Source organism: Mus musculus, chromosome 1 (genome assembly GCF_000001635.26).
Source record: "Mus musculus strain C57BL/6J chromosome 1, GRCm38.p6 C57BL/6J".
Lineage (NCBI taxonomy): Eukaryota > Metazoa > Chordata > Mammalia > Rodentia > Muridae > Mus > Mus musculus.
Window position 1 is genome coordinate 44,870,410 of NC_000067.6, and position 13,134 is coordinate 44,883,543.

General features: G+C 37.4%; 1 pseudogene; it reads right to left on the minus strand.

The window, feature by feature from the left end:
- Window positions 1–3,076: 3,076 nt before the first annotated feature.
- Gm19480 lies at window positions 3,077–6,991 on the minus strand (annotated as a pseudogene).
- Between the last annotated feature and the right edge of the window lie 6,143 nt (window positions 6,992–13,134).

Consider the following 13,134-nt stretch of genomic DNA (forward strand, 5'->3'; position numbering starts at 1 on the left):
GTGTCCTTTTTTACCAGTTGGAACATCTTCTGGATATATGCCCAGGAGAGGTATTGTGGGATTCTCCGGTAGTTCTATGTCCAGTTTTCTAAGGAACCGTCAGACTGATTTCCAGAGTGCTATACAGAGGAAATCTGTCTCAAAACACCCCTCCCCCCCAAAGAGCTGATTATTTTTATTTTTTATTGGATCATGAGCAACATACCAGTGGGTACACAGTCAAAAAATATGACACCCTTTCCTCCCTTCCTCCGTCCCTCCCTCCGTCCCTCCCTCCCTCCCTCCCTCCCTCCCTCCCTTCCTTCCTCCCTCCCTTTCTCTCTCCCTCAGAAAACATTAATTGTCAATAGTCTTTTAGGAAGGTGTTGGCTCTCAGGAGCCCATCCCCCATCTGTGATAGAATGTGGATTTCCTCTACCTTGTACAGCTGTGAGTTCCTGAGTGCAGAGGACATGTCTTGTCCAGATGTTCCTCCAGAACCCTTCCTTATCTCCTAGTTCATAGTCTTTCTACTGTTTCACACAAAATGCCCCCTGAACCCTTAGGGGGTAATTTAGAGGTCTCATTTAGCATAGAACACTTGAGTCACTCTCAGATGTCTAACAGTACAAATCTCTGTATTAACTACCACTCATGGCACAAAGAAGATACTCTGACGAAAAGTGGCACAAATCCACAAGTAAACATAACTCCGTAGAAGGCAATTTGACAGCAGCCTATTTAGTAAATTAGAGTAGGATAGAGTATCAGGATTATGCTCCTACCCTGCGCCCCCAGGGCAAGGAGATGGCTCAAAGGATAAAGTGCTGGCTGTACATGCATGAGGACCAGTAGTTTTTGGATCTCTGGCATCCATGTAAAAAGTTAGACAGAGATGGCAACATCTGGAATCCCAGCACTTGAATCACAGCTCCGGGTTCAGCAAAAGACTGATACAATAGCATGAAGAGCCATCAAGGAAGATACCCAGGGTCAACTACAGACCACCATATGCACATATGGCAGCTCAAACGTACAGTTTTAGGATTTGGGAAGTTGACCAAGAGCCTCAGTACTGAGAGCATCTCCCATGCAGCATAGTGAGTTCCAGGCCAGCATGGGTTAATGACACCCCATTAACACTAGATCAAACACCAAAACCCAAATCAAATGCAAGGGACACAATTATATGCAATTCACTTTGCTCTAGCTGTATGTGCCTTATCTGCAAGTGGGAAGATCATGTTTCACTTGTTATAAGCACAACTCAAGTCCATGTGAGCAGACAAGTGTGAGCTCCTCGAAACCACACAGCCAGTGCCTGAGAGGGAGTGACTGAGCAGAAACTGTGAAGCAAATTCACACAAGCACCAGTTACAGCCAAAAGCACTGTGACTGGAAGTTTAGTATGCAGAGGTGATTTGGTTGCAGAGTGAAAGGAAGGGAGAGAATACTGAGTAAAGCAAGAATGTGTTCAGTTCAAATTTCTCTGTCTCTGTGGAAGGTTTTCCCCTTGTTCTGGCAGTGCTGAGGATCAAATCTAGGATGAATATTGCACCCATCAAAGTATTGTAAGACATGAAATTCTATAGTACTGTACTTCTGTTGTCACAGTTGCTGAAGCTGTCAACGTCACACACACCTAGTCACCTGGGGTGAGGGAATATCAGTCAAAAAATATCACTGTTGTCTGACTGGTTTGGGGGTGTGTCTGTGTGCCATCTTGACTGTGAATTGATGTAGAAGGGCCAAGCTACTGTGGCCTATGCCATGCCTGAGCAGGTAGATCTGCAGTGTATAAGAAGCTAACTGAACAACAGACAGGGAACAAGCCAGAAAGGCCATCCTCCCAGTCTCTGCTTTAGTTCATTTCTTTAGCTCCTGCCCTGGCTTCCCTCTGTGATAAATGGTGAATGGTAAGCTGAAATAAACACACTCCTCACAAGAACTCTGGCCCATTAGTAACAGGGAAGCAAACTAGGCCATCTGTTCAAACAGATACGAAAACTATACAGAAAAGATTTAAATAACAGCCAGTGGTGGTGATGGCTGGGTTGCTTTTAATCCCAGCACCCGAGAGACAGAGGCAGGAGGATCTCTGTGAGTTCAAGGCCAGCCTGGTCTAAACAGTGAGTTCAATGGTAGCCAGGGATGTTACACACAGAAACCTTATCATGAAAAACCAAACAAAAACCGAAAAGATTTAAATAACTAAAGTCACAAAAATAAACAATTTAACTTTATTAAGTCATGACTTTGGCCCTTACACTGACTTAAAAAAATGTTTAGAATATTTTTGAAAGTGAATATGCACAATAAATAGAAAATACACTATGCAGTGTTGGAGACATATTAACTACTTATTTATCTGCTGCCTACAGTGGCAGGCAAAACTTTGACACAATAAGCATTTGAACATGCAAAGTACTTGGAAGGAAGTTTCAAATGTCTAGAAAAGTAGCTCAGAGCTCTGGACCACTCACCAAATAAAACAAAAAACAAAACAAAACAAAACAAAAACAAAATCCCACTGAGTACAACTGGGCAGCAACTTCCCAACAACACTGAATGATCGACTACTACCCTAAGAACAATTTAAAATACCCAAAGTGCTAAGATTTCATTAGCAGTACTTTAAATCAAAGTTTTAACATTAAATATATGATTACTCAAGTACCCTCAGCCATATGGCATGATGAATAACAATAAGTTACAAATAATCTGAACCAAATAACTTAAAAGTGATATGGTTAATATAACACACATTGTATCTCAGCTAACCTTTTCATGTAAGGTGAAAATTAAAGATTTGTTCTTCTGTGTACTCAAACGAGGAATGTGGCAATAGTGATGACATCTGTTATTATAAAAGGGGACAGAGCCTGCAAATGTACATGATACATAGAGTCACACTTGATTGAAGAAATAATTCTATGTACAAGTGGGTCCATATTCAATGTGCATATTTTCAACAGAGTGGGCTTAGAATCAAGGCAGGTTGAACAAATGCTTTCTGACTTCTCAATAGATGGTGAAAGGACTTCCTAAAAGTGAACAAACTAGTCACGAGTAGGTGAAGGCAGCTATTATTTTCCTCTTAGGTGTGGTGAATTTCATGAAGCATTGATTCCTGAGGTATGTTTGTCTCTGGACCATACAGTTTACACGCTCTTCTTTCAAAGGCTGCTACCATTTGTTTCAGAACTTCATTGAAGAACAGTGTAGCGAGCTGAGAGTGCAGAAGGGAGCAAAATTCAAAAGAAATGGAAAAATCCAAGGTACAAGTTCTTGGATAGCCAGGAAGACCTGGGTTAAAACGCCAAATAGTCTCCAAATGATTGAAAAATTTCCCATCAGTATAAGATGTGTTTACCAAATGTGTTTTTACTAAGGTTACTATTGATGTGGGAACCCAATTTCTAATCAGGTTTTACAATATCCAGATCTCCTTGTTATTATATCTGATTTTTAACACCAAGGTATTAAATGCTGGTAGTCCTCTATTCCTGATACTACCGCACACATTTCTCCCATTGAGTACTCTATAATTCTCTTCTCTAAATACCTCTTGTTTGTTTTCTAATGGCGTAGTGATTCTGAAGAAGGTTCTTGCACAGATCTCTTTAGGCAATACTGAGGCACATGGTGGAAGGGTGGTATATCAGTATAACACAGGGTGGTAAGTATCTGACATTGCACGCAGATCCCTGAGCCGGGGCTTCTGTCACTGTGGTTGACTTCAGAAGGCACCCTGATGCCACCCTCTCCAGGACCCTCTTTAGTTTTGGCTTCTTTGTCAAAAATCAAGTGTCTACAGGGATGTGGGTTTACTTCTGGTTCTTTGATATGGTACCATTGATTAACCTGTTTGTTTTTATGCCCATACTGTTAAGTTTTCATCACTATTGCTTTGTAGTACAGCTTGAAATCAGAGATAGTGACACTTACAGAATTCCTTTTAATGTACAGGATTGTTTTTAGATATCCAGGGAATATTTTTACCCCATATGAAATTGGAAGGTGTTGCTTGTGGGGAATTGCAGGCTGGTCTCCAGTTGAGCTGAGGTCTGAACCCCAAAGGGTGATAATTCACCTTCATGACATAGTAGGCGTTCCCTCATGCTCCTAGAACTCTGGCTCCTGCCTAAGTTACAGCCCCCCCCCCTCCCGCACTCCCCGACAGCCCCCATAAGAGAAGCATGGCTAGAAGTCATGTTGGCAATGGCCCAAGCTTCTGACCTTCAGGCTAAACTCCTCCCCAGTTACCTAGCAACAGTAAAGACCATAAAAAGGGCTGTTCAGCCCCACCTTGCTCTCTTACTTGTCTCTCTCACTCCTTTGTTCTCTTACCTCTCACTTCTCTCACTCCTCTCTCCTCTTTCCTTTCTCTTTGTCTTCTCTCTCCTCTCCTCTCCTCTCCTCTCCTCTCCTCTCCTCTCCTCTCCTCTCCTCTCCTCTCCTCTCCTCTCCTCTCCTCTCCTCTCCTCTCTCCCTCTTACTCTCTTTGCTCTAGCCACACCCTCCTCTCTTTCCCCCTGCATTTCTATAATAAAGCTCTAAAACCATAGAGAGTCTCTGCTCATCAAGATCTGCTGCACTCACTCTGGTCAGTGTTGGGAACCTCTTCCCTCATCCCTCTCTCTCATAACCCTGGTGGCTTTAGCAAAGTAGCTCTGAGAACCCCAGGTAGGACTTCCACTTGCCACCCCCTGAAAAGTGGGTCAGAGGAGATGCCCACCCGGGGATGAGTGGAAAGTGTATGGCAGCTCTCCCACACCTGACAAGCCAGAGAATAGGTAAAACTCTGGCAGAGTGTGGGTTCCCCTTCCCCCTCTTCCCATCAGGCCCCCTGTTTTAGTTCCCAACAGTTGCTTTTCAAGGTTTGTCATGAATTGTGTTGTAATTTTGATGGGAATTGTGTTGAATCTACAGATAATTTTTGATACAGTGGCCATTTTTATTATCCTATAGATCCCATGAGCATGGGAAATCTTTCCATCTTCTAATATTTTCTTCAATGTCTCTCTAAAGTAATTTAAAGAACTTTTCATACAGGTCTCTTTCACTTGCTGGGGTTTTTCTGGCTTGTGTGGCTTCTAGGATTTTGGGTGTAAAACTTGTATCTGTGATTCCTATTATCAGCATGGACTGGGATCCTTGGTGTCAGAGTGACCTCCAGGAAAGCAGGCCAAGTTGTGGGCTGGTAAATGAAGCACAGGGAACAGTGCAGTTTACTACTTTTGAGTGTGCTTTAATGGTCTTTGGTTGGCAAGGGCTTGGGATGGCACCATAGCTGTTTGTTCCTGGTGCTGGGAGGTCTCAGGGAATGCAGGCAGAGTTGTAGGCCAGAAAATGAAGTACAGGGTACAGGATTTAGTTTAGAACTGTTAGGTTTTCCTTAGGAGGACTGGGCTAACAAGTCATTCAATGGAAGGAATCTTATCTAGTTGTTCCTGGTACTGCATGCCTCTGGCAATGTAGGTGGAGTTGTGAGCTGGGAAAATGGACCACTATTGAATGAGCTTTTTGATGGGTTCTTGGATTTTGATATGTAAAATCTTTATAGAGGATTTTTACATATATGTTCATAAGAAAAATATTATATAATTATCTTTCTTTATTGGATCTTTACACAGTTTGGGTATAAGGGTAACTGTGGCCTCATAAATGAATTGGGAAATTTTTCTTCTGTTTCTATTTTGTGAAATAATTTGAAAACTATCTTTATTAATTCTTCTTTGAAAGGACTGTAGAATTCTGTGCTAAACAATCTAGTGCTAGGCTTCGTTTGCTTCAAGGGTTTTTAATTGTTGCTTCTTTTGCACTGTGAGTTATATTTTTGTTTAAATCCCTCATCCGATCCTGATTTATCTTTGGAAAGTAGTATGCATTGAGAAAATGTTCAATTTTCCTTAGATTTTCTAATTTGTTGGATTATAGGTTTTTAGAGTTATGTCCTTATGATTCTCTGGATTTCCTTGGTTCCTGTTGTTTTGTTCCCTTTTCTTTCTAATTCTGTTAATTCGAATATCCTAGCCACCTTTTAGTGAGCTTATATAAAGATTTGTCAATCTCATTTTTTTTTGACAGAACAATTTGTTTTATTGATTCTTTGTATGTTGTTGCTGTGGTTGTTCACTGAGAATTGGGAAGAGAATGAAGAAAGTAAAGATCTACTCAACTACCAATATGGAAGAGAAACTAAGTAAAATGAAAATCTGGAACTGATTAAATCAAAACCGATGTGAAATAATTTAAAAACATAAATGGCTCATAAAAACCAGTGACCAGATACTAACATGTCAGTAATGAAGCAAAAATGAAACTCAATAGAACATCATTAACAATTTTTAATAAAAAATTTAATCAATAATTTAAATTTAATATTTAATAATCTATATAGAATACTGTAGTGCATTTTAATAATTTTAATACAACTTTAATTAAGTTTTAATAAACATTTTAAATTAAATTTTCAATTAAAATAAAATTATAACATTGTAAATGAAAATTTTATATCTCATAGATACAAGTGGTATTCCTTGTATCTACATTTAAACTGTCGTAATTTTGCTTGAAATCTCACACTTTTTTAAATTACCTGTATTTAAAAAAAAAACTACTTCTAGTTTTTGAAAACATATATTGTACACTAGCATGCATAGAATATTAAGGAAATATTTGTATATGATAGCATATAATTATTTATATAATAGATAAAACAGATATTAAAACAAACCATGGTAAAAATAAGAAGGATACAAATACTTCTTTACCCTTCCTTTTCAAAACTACAGATAACAATCAAAAAAGAAACAATATCAGGGAAAATAACTCTTCTGACATAGAAAAACAGTGAGGACCACAAACCTCAAATGATTACATATACTTGGCATCTTGAACTTGGATGAGGGACATGCTGAGAGTTGATGCTGGTTGCATTTTAGCCAAGTACATATTTTTTAAAACCTACCAACTTTGATACAATTAAACACAACTGTAGCTTAATCATGGCGAGCAAACATAATTTTACATCTAAACAAATTTCCTGTGGAAAATGCAGGAAGAAGCCTAGGTTGGAATGATGAGGTAGGGAGCCTATGAGAAAATGAACTGGTAGTAATGTGTTTTATTTAAGATTTGATTTTAGTTCACAGAGATTTTACAAAATGAAGTAAAAGCAGGGGAGGAGTGGAGCTTGGAAAGCAGGGAGAACTAGACAACAAAACCAACTGAGCACAGGGACCCTAATGGAGGAGTTAGGGGGAAAGACTGAAGGAGCTGAAGGAGTTTGCAGCTCCATCGGAAGAACAACAATATCAACCATCTAGACATGCCCATCCCCCAGAGCTCCCAGGGGCTAAACCACCAACCAAAGAGTACATATGGAGGGACCCATTGCACCAACTGCATATGTAGCAGAGGACACCCTTATCTGGCATCAATGGGAGAAGAGGCCCTTGGTCCTTTGAAGGCTTGATGTCTCAGCTTAGGGGAATGCTAGGGGAGTGAGGCTGGAGTGGGTGGGTGGGTGGGAAGAGCACCCTCATAAAAGCAGGGGGTAAAATAGGGGGGTTGTGGAGGGGAGACTGGGAAGGGGGATAACATTTGAAATGTAAATAAATAAAGCAACCAATAAAAAATACAAAACAGAAAAAAAAAATGAAACAAAACAAGAACAACAAAATGACTAATCATTTCTGGGCAACCTGAGAGTCTTTTAAAGAACAAAAGTAGAGGGAAGCTGTGCCTTCAGTATAAAAGTGAACAATAACAAAAGGGTAGAAATGTGTGTGTTCCAGAAAATTATCATCCTGTTCCTGTTTTCCACTGGTCTTTACATGATGTTTTTCTGGCAACTAAACATCATTCACTGATGACTTTCAATCAGCAAGAAACTAGTGGTGTTCCTATATATATGAAGCTTGCCAAACAAGCTGAATAACTACTGAATGGAAAAATAAGTGCCATTGATTACAGTGAAAATACACCACCAAACCACAGGTAACATGCAAAATAATCATTTATAATCTCAAAATGAGTAGTTAATGTCACTTATTCTAGAAAAGTAAAGCACAAAGGATACATATCAAATGAAAAAGTCATAGAGGCATAGAAATGAAAAGCCTATAAACAGCTTGGGGAAGAAATAAGGCGTAATTTTAAAATGTTAATGTTACCACAGAAACAAAGGAGAGTAGAATTATTGAAGTGAGATTAGAAACATATGGATATGTTTGAGGCAAGACAAGTAACAAAAGGAAAATGCCAACTAATTAAAAAGTACTTCAAAATGTTAAATTTGTGGTAATAAGGAACATCTGGGCCACACATGATTGTTATAAAAAGAACCGAATGAATACTGCATTCTAGTATATAGAAGGGTAAGATTTAAATTGAGAAAAGAAGACTGGGAAGTAAAGATTGAACATGCATACTATTTTGCAGAGAAAGTTGGAGAACATATCAGACATGTCATCTGGGTTTCATGTCACTTGTACTTGGTACACAAACAAAGAACAGTCTCTTAGGACAGGAAGCACACAGTACATTCATTCCATCTAAAGAGCAGTGAGAGGAAACAAAAATAACTCTTCAATTTTACCTCAGTAAGTCTGTTCAAGTGGAGCAGCTCTACATAGTACAAAACAAGAAAATAGAGTTATTCCATGATGTCTAAGCTAAAGCTAACTCATTCTAAAGAGCTCAGTATGAAAGTGACTGCCTTTAAGTATAGTAGAAAGAAACTTCTGTGGAATAATGAGTCTTTTCCATTCAACTAGTTGATCTTCTAGCTATTGTTCAGAGTTGGAAAATGAATAGGTTCAATGATTCAAGAAATCAGACTTGGATACAATTCAGTTTTAAATTTCATGACAGAAAAATAAATATAAAAGTAAGCCTATTTGACTTCTTACTAAAAGCATCAATATTGAAATAAGTACAATTTCAGATAAATGATCAGCGCCCTCAAGGATGATACAAATAAGCAGATACACTCAAACTAGGACCTTATAAGCTGAGTAAGCAACAAAGAATAACCAGTGATCAAAATAGATGAGAAACTCAGCAATATGAAAGAAAAAGTCAGCAAGAAAATTGAGGTTAGAAAATTCTGAATAGGAATATTGGAAACAAAAACTGGAATTAAACACTACCAAAAGTAAATGACCTATGGGTTTGACTACATAAGAACAATGTCCACTGAGATGGGACAAAAATAGTGAGAAAATGCTGTACTCAACAAGGAAAAGCAAAATGAAAGCAACTAAACATGACCACAGCACTCAAGAACTCTGATATATGATCAAGAGAAAAAAAAAAAAACCTAGGAATCTGCTAGATAGAAGAAAGATCTGAGAAAAACACTAAAGTCATGGGAAATACACTGAATTAGGTTACAGTATAAAATCCCTACATCTAGGGGGGAAAACAGATATCAAAACACATGAAAGATTAAGAAGCCCAAATAGAAAGGACCATTGTAGTGACTGTCTTTCTCATTGCTGTTACAAAATAACTAGTATAAAGTAACTTGAAGAAGGGAATGCTTATTTCTCTTTATAGTTCAAGTGGATACAGTCTATCAAGGCAGGGAGATTACGATATCAAGTATTTTGGTGGCATGTTAATATTTCATATATAGTTAGGAATTAGTGATGAGTATCAGGACCCAACTTAGTCTTTTTTCTTCCGTCCAGGACTCTAGTTCATGGAATAGTGTTTAACTGGAAGTTGGTCTTTCCATTTCATCTAATATAATCTGGCCTTGACTCCTAGCTGATTCTTGATACTATCAACTAGACAATCTCAACTATTCTATCAGTAAGGAACCTCTTCATGAAATATTTTCGTCAAGATGTCAAAAATGCAAAACAAAGAAATAATGTTACAAGCTGTAAGAAAATAATCAACTCATAAGGCAAAGATATGAGAATAGAATTATATCTCTATTACAGAATCCCAAGTTTAGCTAAATTGAAACTTAACTATTAAAAAATCAAATCATTCTACATATTTTCATATTTGACAAGCCTAAAAGATATACACAGAATATTTAATTCATCATAAATTGAAATATGCATTATTTTCAGGAATTTGTGGGGGTTTTCTCTTTAAAAGACTACATTATAGGTCAAAAAGTCTGAACTATGAAAGAATTGAGATAATCTCTTATGTTTTAAATAATGATGGTGTAATGATAGCAAGAGACACTATACAAATATTTGAAGATGGACTATACACACCTGAATCATTAATCGGTTATTGAAGAAATCAGGAACAAAATTAAAATGTTTGTAGAATCCAATGAAAATGAAAGAACAATGTATTAAATCTTTGAAGTATACCTAAGGCTGATTTATAAGTAAACTTATAGCAATAAGTGCTTATATTTAAAGACAAAAACTCTAATGGTGGTGAGAGATTTAGAAAAACAAGAGCATTTCAATCCCCAAATCAGTAAGCAATAGAAAAATAATAATTAATAAAATAGACTAAGAAAATAGAAAGAAATAATCAAACAAAAAACTGATACTTTGACAATATAAACAAGATTGACAAACTTGTCATTGTGCTAAGCAAAAGAGACATAAGATCCAAATAAAACTAGAAGTGAAACAGAAGAGTCACAACAACTTTTAATTGAATCCAGAGGAAAATGAGAAGTTTTGTAAATTTATACATCAAAACAGAATAATATGGAAGAAATGGACTAATTCTAAATAAGAAATATAATAGAATTAAATAAAGACGACATAAACAACTAAAACAGATTTATAATAAGATTTCAGTAACAGCAAAATTCTCCTTCCAAAGAAAAACTGTGACCAAATGGACTCTAAGCTAAATTTTATCACCTTTTAATATATGGTTAATATCAATGAGCCCCAAACTGCTCCATAAAATAGAATTGGAAGGGACACTATCAAACTTAATTGGGCAAAGTCAGCATTGCCTAGCTACAAAAAGCACCTATAGACAGATCAGAAAAAACAAAAACAAAAACAAAACTACAGTTTATAAAAATTATCTACCAAATCCTTGGAAATAACACTTAAGAAAACATAAATCATATTGAAGAACAAGTTGGTTTGTTCTTAAGGACATCATCTTAAGGATGCAAAGTTAGTTCATTGTAAGCTAATCAACAAATGCAAGACAATGTAATATAAGACTTAAAGATAAAAGGACAAAACCATCCCAATAGATTTATAAATGTCCTTAACAATGTTCAACATCCTTTTATAATAAAAGTCACAAAAAATACATCACTCAAAATAATGATAGCTGTATAAAACAAACTTATTATACTAAATAAGGAAGAAGCTAGTGCTACAATAATAAGAAAAAAAAGGCAGAAAAGAAAAGTTAGGAGGAAAAAAAAAAACAATCCTTATCTGCAGATGACATGATCTTATACTTAAAACATCTGAGAGAATTTGGAAGAAAATTCCCATTCATAGTTGCTTCAAAAACTTAACTTTATAGAAAGAATTATAATCAAGAAAGCAAATATCCTCCATAATAAGAATTTTAACACACACACACACCAAACAAACAAACAAAAACAACTCCCATGAACATGGATTAGCAGAATCAATTTTAAAATAAATACCAAAAGTATTCTACAAATTTAGTGTATTTCCATGAAAGATTTAATTACATTATTAGCAAACACAATTTAAAAATTATAAAATTCACATGGAAGAATAAAAGAGCCTAAAGAAGCAAAACAGTCGGGTTCCTTCCAGTCGTTGCCAGTACCAGGCCACCTTGGGCCTGAACTCAGTAGACAGTCCCACAGTCTCCAGAGGACTCTCCACCCCAGAGGCGTCCTAGCATGCTTAGGATCTTAGGATCACTGGTGAGTGGAAAACAACATCTGTGCCAACAGAATGGAGGGCACATGGGGCTAGCTGGAGCACAGACACAGAAACTCAGCCTGACCAGTGGCTCAGGTTCCTTCTGGTCAGCGCTGGTCTACCTTGGTTTTGAACTCAGCAGACAGCTCCATCATATCCAGAGGAGGTACCACTTCCAGGTGCTCTAACAGGCACAGAATCTTAGGATCCCAGGATCTCAGGGTCCCAGGAGCTTGGTCACACCAGGATCTCAGGGTCTCAGAGGAAGCTTGACTGCCAAGAACTCTGACACACTCAGAATCTCAGCATCACATGATCCACAAATCACAGGATCACAAAGAAAGCTGGACTCTGAGAAGTTCTGACTCAACTGGGATTATAGGAAGGAAAGGCTCCAATCAAATATATTTAGGGCAGGGAGGATTTGAAATAATCAAATGGCTGGAGGCAAGCATAAGAACAGAAGCAAAAGAAACCAAGGTTACTTGGCATCATCACAAGGCAACACTTTCACCATAGCAAGTCCTGGATACACCATCACACCAGAAAAGTAAGATATGGATCTAAAGTCACTTCTCATGATGATGATGGAGGACTATGAAAAGGACATAAATAACTCCCTTAAAGAAATACAAGACAACACATCCAACCAGGTGAAAGAATTTAACAAATCCATCCAGGATGTACAAATGGAAGTGGAAACCGTAAGGAAATCACAAAGGGAGACAACTCTGAAAAAAGAAAACCTAGGAAAGAAGTCAGGAGCCATAAATGCAAGCATAACAAACAGAATACAAGAGATGGAAGAGAGAAACTCGGGTGCAGAAGATGCCATAGAAAACATTGACACAACAATCAAAGAAAATGTGAAATGCAAAAAGATACTAACCCAAAACATCCAGAAAATCCAGGACACAAGGAGAATATCAAAACTAAGAATAATAGGTATAGACGAAAAGGAAGATTTCCAACTTAAAGGGCCAGTAAATATCTTCAACAAAACTTTAGAAGAAAACATCCCCAACCTAAAGAAAACGATGCCCATGAACATATGAGAAGCCTAGAGAACTCCGAAGAGTTTGGACAAGAACAGAAATTTCTCCCATCACATAATTATAAAACACAAAATGCAGAAAACAAAGAAAGAATATTAAATGCAGTAAAGGAAAAAAAGATCAAGTAACATATAAATGGAGACCCATCAGAATTACACCTGATTTCTCCCCAGAGACTATGAAAGCCAGAAGATCCTGTGCAGATGTCAGACAGACCCTAAGAGAGCACAAATGCC